This window comes from Zootoca vivipara, chromosome 1 (genome assembly GCF_963506605.1).
Source record: "Zootoca vivipara chromosome 1, rZooViv1.1, whole genome shotgun sequence".
In the NCBI taxonomy this organism is placed as follows: domain Eukaryota; kingdom Metazoa; phylum Chordata; class Lepidosauria; order Squamata; family Lacertidae; genus Zootoca; species Zootoca vivipara.
Genome location: NC_083276.1, coordinates 91,483,690 through 91,496,351, shown reverse-complemented (window position 1 = coordinate 91,496,351; position 12,662 = coordinate 91,483,690). Strand labels below are relative to the sequence as shown.

The following is a 12,662-nucleotide window of genomic DNA, read 5'->3' as shown; positions in this document are numbered from 1 at the left end:
TAAATCATAAAGCAACAAACAAATAGTCTCAACCCCACACTAGAAGCACCTTGCTTGGAAGGGCAAGGGAGGGAAACCAAAGGGCATCCTTTTTTCCAACAACTTCCTAGAGGCCTGGCACCCAGAAATGCAGTTTTTAGTGGTAGGCCTAAAATCCTAAATATACATCCGTTTCCAAAGCTCATTATGCGAGAGCACTTCCTTCTCCAAATCCTCCCCAAAACGCCTTTTGCCAAAAACCCTAGAGGGGGGTATGCGAATCGCAAACACACACCCAGCTACATTAGCTCAGGTATTTAAGGGCAGAGTCATTCCCTCTCTCCCCCCACCTTGCCCTCTGGCACAGTTACAGTGCCTTGAATTGCTGCATGGCGGGCAAAACATCCAACAGTTGTAGCTGCAGCGTTTAACTCCCATCCCCACCCCTAGAGAAAACTTCCCCTGGTGAACTTCCAGCTGGCCAAGGGGCTCTAGAGGCACACAGCAGCAGGAGGAGGAGGAGGCCACATAGGTCCCCTCCCAGTTCTCGAGGAACGTGCCAAAGGGCGCAGCTGTGCGGACGTCCCTGGGCCACTGCGCCCTGGGGAGGGAGCCCTATGCCTGCTCCCGCCTCCTCCACAGGAAGGGCGCACCTCCGCCCAGGCCCACAAAAAAGGGCCCGCGCTCCTACGGGCAAGCTGGCTCAGTTGCTAGGCAACCACTCGGGGCTGCAGCGAGCGCGTGGGGAGGGAATCGGATTTAGTACCTTGCTTAATCGACCCGGCAGCATCCGTAGCCGGACCGCGGCTCCGCAGCCTCGCGCATAGCGTTCTTGGGCGTCTTGACACGTCACACTCAACAGCGCTCGCTCGTAGAATCCAACGTCACATGACGCCGCGTAAAAGTCGCCATTGCTCTGCGGGGGTAAGGAGGGGGAAGGCGTTGCTTAAGCCTCCATTGCTTTGTGGGGATATGGCTCCGGGAGCAGCTATTGGTCTGCGGAGTCGCGGGTGTGGTCTGAATCTGCCTATGGGAATAATGGTGGAACGGCGCAATACTGCTCAGAGGTAAAGTCCTATTCAGCAGGGCTTGCTCCCAAGTAAGTGGTGCCGCTGGCTAATTAAATTGCCGAACACCTTAACAAACAAACATACAACCCCCGCCCGAGAATCTGTATAATCCAAACCATGATTTTGAGAGGTTGAAACAAAAACAGTACACCTGGATTTGAAACTAAGAGGGCTATTATTGGTTATAATCGTATTGTCTTTATTAGGGACTAGCGCGCGCCTTTTGAGATTTTGGGATTTACATGGCAATTGTAAATCGAAAGATCCCAAACGAAATAAATAAACTACTGTATACAATTAACTGGATATTGATTAACACTTTCTAAAATAGTAAAATATATTTTGAGGTGTTGCACATTGGTATATGGAATATATTTTTTTAGTAATTGACCTAGAATATGAGCAGATAATGTCATTTTAATAAACTTTCATGCCCACTCAAAAATGCCTTTAAACCAAGAGCTAAATCCTTAACATCTTAATTATCTTTGAATAATCGACACTGGTGGAAATGAGCCGAGATGGTTCCGTTCATAAACTTCCTGTAATATATGTAACGACATGTCTCCCTCCCACACTGTGTTTTCAAAATACTGTCTGTGGAAATGAGGGCAAGTGGCCTTTAAAGGTATGCTAGGACCCCAACCTGAACTGAAGGCTATTCCTTCATTTTTAGTGTGTGGAGACAGGAAAGGTAAGGTATTCTGTATATGCCCAGAAGTACCCACTATAATTATATCCGTGGCTAAACATGGACAAGTCTGTGGGCTAAGTCTATGGCTAAGCCAATACTATCTGCAAGAGATTATTTCCCCCTACACCACTGCAGTGATAAGTCATTTCAATACTGTTTGATAGTTATTATATTAGCTTTATGATTGCTGAGCCTAGGGTAATATATAAACCACAGGCACAATTTTATTTGATTTTTAAAACATGACTTAGAAACTTTTCTTTATTAAATCTGAGTGGTGTCTCCACAAAGCTAAAAGCCTAACTGTCTGATTAAAGGTTTATGGAGAACATTAGGATGCCTATAGACATATTTAAAAACTAGTGTCATAGCACAAATTTCTCATTGGGGTGTGTATGCATTTTATATTGGGATGCTACGAACAGAGATAGAAATCCCTTATTTCTTAAGGTCAGTAACTCTTGCCCACTGCCAGGTAGAGTACTGGTGGACTCTTCACTTGCTTTTTTTTGGGGGGGGGGGGTAAAGCTAATCTTTTTTAAAAAAAAGCTGAAAAACTTAGCCTCACGATGTTGTAAGCAGCTCGCCAATAAGTGCTACGTACAGTGCAGCCAGGATGGTTTTTTCTTAAGGAAAAGGTGAACAAAAACTGGTGAATACTCATCCACAGTGGACTCACAACTCAAGTTACAGGTATCTGGATGCACACTTAGGCTGCAATCCTAAATGCACTTGCTGCAGAGTAAGTCCCACTTAACATTCTGGGACTTACTTCCAAGTAAGCATCAATAGGGTTGTCAGTAGATGACCATTCGCACCTGCTTTTTATCCTTTTGTGATAATTCCCCAAGTAAAATTCAAAGACAGTTTCCCTATACTGTATAATACACTGGGAGAACAGAAAAACCTAAGGATGAAATGTATGACAATACTTTTATTCAAATATTTTCAATATGTACCTGTTTGTATTGATTTTCTGTACATGTTTGTATTGCTTTCAAAGCACCAAGGTTGTTGTGTGCTGTGGCTCACCAAGAAGAAGAGTGTACAACCTGCAGAAAAATTGACAAACTGTCAGGTTCCTGTTGGGGAGGACGAAGGGGCGCATTTGCCATCTTGTAAGAATAAAAACTACCTATGTGCTGCTATGATAAGAGTGATATAGCAGGTGAGTGCTGAACATTATACTACAAAAGTCCCCCTGAAAGAAAGAGAATCTTTAAGATGCATGTGTAGCTAAGGCAATTAGCTCATGTAAACACACCATCTTGTATGTCATGATTCTGTGCGTCTTTTATGTCTTGTATGTCATGATTCTGTGCGTCGAAAAGCATAAAATTATGCCAAATTGTGTTTTTGCTGTTTAAACATGCTTTTTATATATAACAAGCATGTTTAAAGTAATATTCCTCCAAAATGTCTGAATAAAAGTATGCAAGCAACATAATTTTGCATACAGAAGAGCAACCACAGAAAAATAATCAGTCCCTTGATATATTTTTTTAATATCATGACAAACTCATTATTTTATGGTGTATAATCTGTTATTGTCAAACATCAAAACTGCTGCTCAGCACCACTAAAGTCAGTGGGAAATTTGCCAGCAACATCAATGTGATTTTACCCTTTGGTTTCTCATAGACACATCACATGAGCCTAGCAGCTTCTATATAAACCAAGCAACCAGATATTTTAGGGTGTTAAATGTGCCAAATATACCCAGAATTAATTATTTGGCACCAGCCTTGCAGGTGAACTATGCAGACATTTTTATTCTGAATGGAACAGATCTGACCAAAGATCACAGTTAAAATTGAAATTGTTTTACCACTGATTATGATTGTTGTGAATTCCTCATCTCTAATATGGAGCTATTTGGTTGTTTGTAAATGCCTAGAATAATTTTTCTTTAAACATTATATAAATTTCATATACACTTTAATCATCTTTGGAAGATAAGTCTGAGAATCAGTACTGTACTAATTACAGTGATGTTTTTCTTATACCGACAGTTGTCCTTGGGGAGTGGAGCTCGACCACCTAATACATCTCACAAAGGCCGACAAACAATCTTCAGATCTCAGTAACTCCCCATCATAACTGAGCTGCACTAGATTTGAACTGACAACTTTGAAGAAGGATTCTCCATATCCAATTACCCAGGTCCCAGATGAGCACCGTGTTTATCTGAAAGCTCTGCCTTCTGAAGTGTGATGAGAGGATTGCTCCCTCCTATCTTCAGCTGGGTTGCAACTTGCCTGCACTCCCTTCTATCAAATAAAAGTTTTATTCCATTACTCCTCATCTCATTTCTGGTCTTTTTGTTCTCACAGGAGACCGTTGCCTGCTTACCGGTAATTTCTCCCTCCATCTATATTCGTGTTTGGCTATGTAATTGAATATATTTAATCGTAGAAGGAATTTTGGCTATTTGCTGATTATATTAAAAGGACTGAGAGCTACATTCAGCTCATCAAGCTAGGCTGAGCTAGAGTTGAACCCTGGGGACCCCGGATGGCTGCCAACAACACAGTCAAAGCCCTTCAAGGTTCTGCTTCCTGCCCTGTTACGAAAGAGGAAGGCAGCTGACATTAGGCTGGACTGGCAGGGAAACAAGTCTCAACAGGGGCTGGCTTTCCTCCCTTAAGGGCTGGCAGCAGGAATGGAGGGAAAAGGCCAGTCACATGCCCATGGAAGGATGGAATAAAACTTCCTGTTACTAAGCTATTGAGGCTCTCTTCCCTTCTTCCTCACAAGTCTCCTGCCTTCACCTAGAGCCAATGTAGTGCCCTCCAGGTGTTGTCAGACTGTAGCCCGACCATTAGGCTGTGCTGTCTAAGGCTGATGGGAGTTGGAGTTCATAGGGCTATAACAGGCATAGGTAAGCTTGGCCCTCCAGATGTTTTGGGACTACAACTCCCATCATCCCTAGCTAACAGGACCAGAGAACTCAGACCTTCTATTCCCCTTTCAGCACCCTTAACACTTCCCAGGATCCTTTGGGGAAAGCCATGACTGTTTAAAGAGGTACAATACTATTTTCTATATATGGTGCGGATGTGGCCCTAGAGCAGGCATCCCCAAACTGCGTCCCTCCAGATGTTTTGGCCTACAACTCCCTGATCCCTAGCTAACAGGACCAGTGGTCGGGGAAGATGGGAATTGTAGTCCAAAGATGGGAGGGCTGAAGTTTGGGGATGCCTGCCCTAGAGTCTCACAGTAATGAGGGGAAACAGGCATTTTGATTGTAAAATTATAATTTTTAAAAATGAAACACTGATGGGTAAACTTTCATAGCATGTAACAAAGAAAACGGGAAAGGCCAGGGGTGAAATTCAACACAGCTCTTCCAAGCGTTCAATTTGCCCAAGCATTTCAGCTTTCCAAACAGAACAATACCCCTTTGTCCCAAGTTCTGCTTTGGGGTTTTTCCTGACGTCCTACAAGCTAATTTTGGGGGGTGCAGGTGGGGTGCAAGGGAGGAAAGGGAAGGCCCAGCTGAGCAAGTGGGTGTTCTCACGCAAAGCTTCTACTTACAGGACTGGTGAGGTGAATCCGGGAGCCGGGAAGGGTTGGGCGATGGGCTCCGCGGAGTGGTGAATGCTTCCCTCTGTGAGTCTCAGGGATGACCCGCTGCAAGAGGCGGTCATTAAACCTCTTCTTAAAAAAACATCTTTAGACCCGGCAAATATGACTAATTATCGCCCAGTCTCAAATCTACCATTCTTGGGTAAGGTGATTGAGCAGGTGGTTGCTGAACAACTCCAAGCACGCCTGGAGGATGCGGACCACTTGGATCCCTTCTAATCGGGATTCAGGCCTCATCATGGGACTGAAACTGCCTTGGCTGCACTGGTTGATGATCTCCGGCGGGCTAGGGACAAAGGTGAGAGCTGTTTTCTAGTCCTGCTGGATCTCTCAGTGGCCTTTGACACCATTCTGGACCGTCTAGAGGGGTTGGGAGCTGGGGGCACTGTTATACAGTGGTTCCGCTCCTTTCTCCGGGGTCGTGTCCAGAAAGTGGTGATGGGGGGTGAGTGTTCAGACTCCTGGGCTCTCACTTGTGGGGTGCCTCAGGGTTCCGTCCTCTCCCCCATGCTTTTTAATATCTATATGAAGCCGCTGGGAGAGATCATCAGGGGGTTTGGGCTGGGTGTTCATCAATATGCGGATGACACCCAGCTCTACCTCTCTTTTAAATCAGAACCAGTGAGTGCGGTGAATGTCCTGTGTGAGTGCCTGGAGGCGGTTGGAGGATGGATGGCGGTTAAGAGATTGAGGTTGAATCCTGACAAGACTGAAGTACTGTTTTGGGGGGACAGGAGGCGGGTGGGTGTGGGGGACTCCCTGGTCCTGAATGGGATAACTTGTTGTAATGTTCCATTCCACCTTAAGAGAGAGAGAGGGTCATGTGACTGTGTGTCGTGTCAGTTGGTGTCAGTTATTCCTGTCAGAAGTGAAGTCTGTGTGTGCCTCTGATAACGTCTATGAAGAAGTCAGTTCTTTTGCTGTTTGTTAAATAAATGTTTTGTTTTAACCATTCATGCCAGCCTCTGTAGTGCCACTTCAGCTGCTAGCTACTCGAGGGTGGTGAGAGAGCTACCTGTGAGGAAGTCAGTTGCTCTAGTCTCCCTAAAATATAAATAACATAACTGTTCCCCTGAGGGACCAGGTGTGCAGCCTGGGAGTCATTTTGGACTCACAGCTGTCCATGGAGGCGCAGGTTATTTCTATGTCCAGGGCGGCTGTCTACCAGCTCCATCTAGTACGCAGGCTGAGACCCTAACTGCCCACAGACTGTCTCACCAGAGTGGTGCATGCTCTGGTTATCTCCTGCTTGACTACTGCAATGCGCTCTACGTGGGGCTACCTTTGAAGGTGACCCGGAAAGTGCAATTAATCCAGAATGCAGCAGCCAGACTGGTGACTGGGAGCGGCCGCCGGGACCACATAACACCAGTCCTGAGAGATCTACATTGGCTCCCAGTACATTTCTGAGCAGAGTTCAAAGTGTTGGTGCTGACCTTTAAAGCCCTAAACGGTCTCAGTCCTGTATACCTGAAGGAGCGTCTCCACCCCCATTGTTCAGCCCGGACACTGAGGTCCAGCACCGAGGGCCTTCTGGCGGTTCCCTCACTGCGAGAAGCAAAGCTACAGGGAACCAGGCAGAGGGCCTTCTTGGTAGTGGCACCTGCCCTGTGGAACGCCCTCCCATCAGAGGTCAGAGAGATAGACAACTACCTGACATTTAGAAAATACCTAAAGGCAGCCCTGTTTAGGGAAGTTTTTAGTCTGTGGTATTTTAATGTATTTTGATGTATGTTGCAAGCCGCCCAGAGTGGCAGGGGAGACCCGGCCAGATGGGTGGGGTATAAATAATAAATTTTATTTATTTATTATTATTATTATTATTATTATTATTATTATTATTATTATTATTATCCCACCCATGGTGCCTTTTTATTTCTTTTTAGAAAAGTGGTACTATTTTATTACCCACTCAGACTTTAAAAAGCAGTTTTAAAAAAATACAAAATCATTTATCCACATAGGATCTTTGTCAAATGAGAAAGGGAGAAGAGGAATAGCTAAAAAGAAACTGAACAAATGATGGAACTACCGGTAGTTCATTGAACTAGGGAGAGTAGGAGTGGGGAAAGAGTACCCAAATCTAATAAACAAATTTAAGTGTCCTTTGAATCTCCTCATCTTTAGTCCTTTCTTCAAAACCATTTGGCTGAGCTAATGATATCTACCCCCCAGGGTCTTCCCTTCTGAGTGCATTTCAAAAATTTGTTATAAGGTTAAATACAGTTGTAGAGTGCAATAATAACTATGATGGAGAAAGAAACTAAGAAGTGCTGGCAAGGGAGAAAAATTGTTTTCACGTGAGACTGGAAATGAGATAGAGAGTTGATGAGGCGGAGAAGTGGCCACCACAGATGATAAGAATGTCAGCTGTGGTGAGACTGTGTGAAGGAGACTCTGTAGCAAATGAACTCTGGGAGTAAACAGAAGTGAAGTCTACGGTAGTGGAGAATATAGAATTAAGCCCTGGAATAAATCTGAGAACCTTGCAGCTGGCTTAGAGGAAGCTGACATCCAGCCTTTCATTTTCCTCTTGTGCAATGTAAGGGCTAGGCAAAAGATAATTTTCCTATAAATTAATAGAATAAAATGACCTACATTCATCAACAGTCCCATTTATGCTTATGACTTTATTTCTTTCAGTGCATATGAATGAGTGTTAATAAAAAGACTCGTCAGGGGAAACCATTCCTATTATAGATAAAATCATGTAAGCGGGATTGTGTGTACTCCATGCTTGCAAACTTCAAATTCTGTTGAAAGGTAATCCAAATTCTGCACTAACAGCATGATCTGCATCCTCTTTATACATTAAGCAAATTCACCCATTTTTCTCATTTTGTGCAGCTTATAGTCCCCATAAAAGTGCCAAAGTGCAAAAATCGTGCACTTTCCCCTGAATTACTTCATGCTGCTGCCACCATCCCTCCATTCCTGCCAGCGTCTCCATCTTCAGTATCAACAAATACTCAAGTGAGCCTACGCACCAAATGCCCCATAGCAAATGAAGTTATGCTGTTCTGTGACAGGTGACATGCTGATATTTTCAAACATTAATAATTAAACCATATGACATTAGCCAGCCATGGAAAGTGACACCAGTACTACCCTGTGTCTACCTACATACAGGCGAAAAATGTTCCAGTATATGTACGTGTGCCATGAGCATCTACTTATCAATTGGCTGCTCATTGTGTCTCCCAAATGTGCTGTACTGTGTATTTGCAATCTCTGATTTAGCATCAATGTCGTAACAACACATCTCCATGTATTTATCAGGAATGCATGTGGTAGTGTGGAATAATGGTAGAGGGGGAGCATGGCAATTGAACATTTTTTACTTGAAATGCTGAATTTTACTTTTACTTAAATGTTTTAACATGATTTAAAATTTTCATCAAATGTACCTGTAATTTTGTTTTACTACTTAATAATGACATGCAAGACAATAATCACAATATGAGCAACCTGCAGATGAATCACAATTGCCTAAGAACCAACCAGAGGTGCCAACCTAAATAAAATATTGGGCAGGGATAGGTTAGCCCCGCCCTGCATTATTGATCACAAGCATGCCATTTGAATGGCAGTGCCCATCAACTTTGAGGGGCACAGACCCTTCAAATATTTTATTGGGGAGGGGGCGAAGGGACCTCTGCCGCTAGAAGTTGGCTCCTATGCTAAGCACAAATACTGTGAAACTATGAAGAAAGAAGTCTGCACTGTAAACACATAGCAGCAACATAGTTACTGAACCAAATACTGTAAAAAGACGCTATATATCCTCATTGGTTTTCAAATAATTAAAGACCACTGTCTTCCAATTATTTCCACTCACGGTTTCCAATTTATTTCCATCGTGATTTTTTCAGGACTGTCAGCCTTGTTACGGTACTACATATTAGAATTGCTGGCTGGCAGGTTTTTAAACGCTCAGTCCTTGATTATTTTAAATGGACTAGAGCTAATAATTTTAAAAAGACAGTAATCCTCGTTATCGTGTTTAGGAATAATATTCTCCACATCAAAACACGAGGTAGGACCTGAGAACATCCAATGACCCATTCAGTTGTATGAATCTGTTCTCTGTTAAGGAGTTGTTGTCACTCCCTGGGAAAGTGGAGATGACAGGAAGAGTCACTAGATAGCAACTGAACAGGGGTTGGTTAGAATGACATTTTTATTACAGTTTTATCCTGTTCTTCCTCTAAGGAGATTCAGACAGCATGCAGGGTCAGCACCTCACCACCAAGGCAGGTCACCAGGTCAGCTTCAAGGCCAAGTGGGACTTTGAATGCAGTGCACCACACTGACTCTTATTGTAAACACTTGGTTCTTTAGTGTATCAGCAGAAAAATAAGGATGACAGGAGACAAGCAGTGGTCCAACAAACCTGCTACCATTTTTCTTTTCACATTTAAGTGCTCAACAGAGAACATTAAGGGAGCTTATGACTGATGTAGTACTATAGATACTTGGGGTTCTAGCACTTGCAGATTTAGGTACAAAACAACCTCCCCCCATGCTTTCAATCATTACCTGCATTTATTCACAAAGATTTCAGTGGGTTGCAGAAGGCTGCAGAAAACAGACCCATTTCAAAGCAACAGCCACTTAGGGGCTAATCAGATATGACTTCCTGAATCTGGAAAAAGGGGGATCAAGTCTTGATAGTGAAGCTGCTAAAATTGAAAAATATGGGGCCCATAGGGCAAATTGACTCATCTCAAAATACACAAATGCATTTCAAGGGGAGGTCCCTCACCCCTAAAAATGGCCTCCTACTCATAATTTAAATGAAGAATATTATACATTTATGTACCTATTTGCTGCCTATTGTAGTTTCCAGTCCACAGTCCAGACACTCAGAAAGGCAGCTGCCAGCTGCTGTGTTGGCACAGGTTTGTTGATAGCTGAAATTGACTTGGATGTTATAGAACAATATCCTGACTCCTGAGTCCTTTGACTGCAGCAATCAATCTACTCACAAATTTCCAAGTCAGAAGAACTCACATACACCCCAAGGGCAGGGCATGCATCATGCAAATGTGACCTTTAAAAATGCAAATCATGAGTCCGGACTGTTGAAGGGGAAAATTCTCTCATAAACAACAAGCCAATCAACCAATTTGCAGGTTGGGGTGGGGGGGGCATGGCAGGCTGCCAAAGAGTCCTTGGACCAAAAGAGAAAGCAGATACCGGTAGCAAGGTTCAAAGAAATCTGGGATAGACATGAATGCAATAGTCATGGATGCAGCTGGAGGAGAATTGAGCAGAGGCTGGAGAAAAAGGACAGTGAGTGAAGGGGTGTCATTTTTCTCACCCACTTGGACCCCCAGGAAGCTCACCAAGTCTGCTGTACCTGTGTGAAGACAGCAGATGACTGCTGAATGGGACACAGCTGTGGGCAGCCTGAGGTTGTTCATGCACCTGCGGGCCTGCCCATAAAAGCAAGCCTAAAGTAAAAGACTAGGTTGATATCAGCTGCTTTGTAGAATCATTATTCCTTGTTAAATTTTGTGGGAGAGTTGCAACTGATATTGATTTATATGCATTAGTAATGATGTACTAATGCAATATTTTTTCCCCTATGCAACTGTTCATTTTTGTAAAATTTGTTGTTGTCTGATATGACCTTAGTTTTCCATGCACCACTTAAATATAATTTAATACATTAAGTAGTCCAAAACAGTCTAAGTAAAGAAACGAATAATATTCTGCAGGTTGGTTACTTGGCTAGGAACCAGAGTTTAGTAAGTAGGATTTGGAAAAGGAAAGGGGAAGTGAGGGTCTAGGGAAGGATGAGATCTTTCCGGATTTCTTATTCATTTATAATTTATTTGCTACACTTATATCTCTCCCTTTTTATAATGCAACTCGGGGCAGCCAGCACAGTGTTCCCATGTGATCTCCCACCCAGACGCTGAGCAGACCCAGAACTGCTGCTTCATATGACTTCAGACCATATGTTATCTTCCAGACCAGACAATTCATGGTAGAGGGTGGGGATCTGGAACTAAAAACAAATGTTTGTCCGCGAAGCTGGTTGAAGAGGTGAGAGAACTGTACCTTAAAGGCCCTTGTGGTGGTCAGCCTTGGGATGGGGTATACATATAGCTGTCAAGTTCTCCCTTTTTTAATGGGAAATTCCCTTATGCTGAATAGGCTTCCTCACGAGAAAAGGGAAAACTTGACAGCTATGGGTATACAGACTGTGAAGCAACCTTCTTCCCACATAGACGACTTTGTCCTCTTTAAGGGCTTGGGGGTTGAATAGGAATGGAGCTGGAAAACACTGGAAGGAAGAGGATGATGTAGTGCACAAGCTGAGTTACTATCTGAATCAAGTGAGGAGAGAAAGACTTACTAGACCTGCCATTTTCACGAATAAATCTGGACAGTGGTGCACTTGGGTAATTTCAGACCCCCTCCAAGTGTCCCTATTTTCCAGGGATGTCTCTGATTTAGCGAATCCATGCCAGCTTCCATTTTGAACCCGAAATGTCCCCCTTTTCCTTAGGATATCCATTTTTTCATTGGAGAAATGTTGGAAGGTATGGAGTTATCTGACCCCTGAGGTGTCTGAAGGCAATCCTGTATAGGCAAGGGTTCCCCCCCCCAATGTTTAATGTTTTATTATGTTTTTATATATGTTGAAAGCTGCCCAGAGTGGCTGGGGCAACCCAGTAAGATGTGTGGGGTATAAATTATCATTATGGGATGGGATGTCCCTATTTTCATTGAAGGAATGTTGGAGGGTATGTAAATTTTACCCTCTGAACTTAGCAGTCTCACAGGGAAGCAGGTGGGCTCTTCAGATGGCAATGGGATTGTAGCTACGTGGCATATACAGTGTTTAAATAAACAAACCAGCATGTATTATATTCAAATTGTGGTACGCCCACCCTCTGATCATCCCTCTGGGTGGTGGCTCTAAGCCCTATATTCCAGCCTTAATTGCACTACACAATTCAGAGAGGAAACCCATCCCTGCTTGTTGAAGCAGTAGCTGCATTTTATGGAAAGACTCTTACCGCAGTGAGGCTCTGCATCCTTGTATGCATGGCAAAGCCAGTCTTTCCTCACAGTGCATCTCTCTTAGCTTGCAAAGCAACACGCTTCTGTTAGGGTGATATATTATTAGTATCATTTCATTTTCAGGGTCACAGCCACTTTGGCTGTTAACGCAAATAAAACAGGTCTGTTTTCTTTTGATGATCATGTAACAGGGCCGATCCAATCACAGAGGTCTCTCTTTGGGGCTTTCCACCCACCACTTGCTTTCTTCCTTCTCTGGGAACGAAATTGAATCCGAAAACCATATTAATACA

At 43.5% G+C, this 12,662-nt stretch overlaps 1 protein-coding gene and 1 long non-coding RNA gene across 3 annotated transcripts in view; one reads left to right on the top strand and one right to left on the bottom strand.

Moving 5' to 3' along the window:
• SEC22A (SEC22 homolog A, vesicle trafficking protein) overlaps positions 1 to 2,776 on the bottom strand; it is a 33,950-nt gene extending 31,174 nt beyond the window's left edge. Inside the window, exon 1 of one of the 2 annotated variants that reach the window (XM_060276313.1) lies at positions 2,703 to 2,776. The gene's annotated coding sequence lies outside the window, so the exon portion shown is untranslated. Of the gene's footprint in view, positions 1 to 745; positions 885 to 2,702 lie in introns of those variants that run through there. The other variant, XM_035129076.2, reaches the window with a different exon arrangement.
• Positions 767 to 3,848, top strand: LOC118091762 (uncharacterized). Its single transcript, XR_004693437.2, has 3 exons — positions 767 to 903; positions 2,747 to 2,911; positions 3,756 to 3,848. It is a non-coding gene; the product is annotated as an uncharacterized LOC118091762 (long non-coding RNA).
• Positions 3,849 to 12,662: the final 8,814 nt, after the last annotated feature.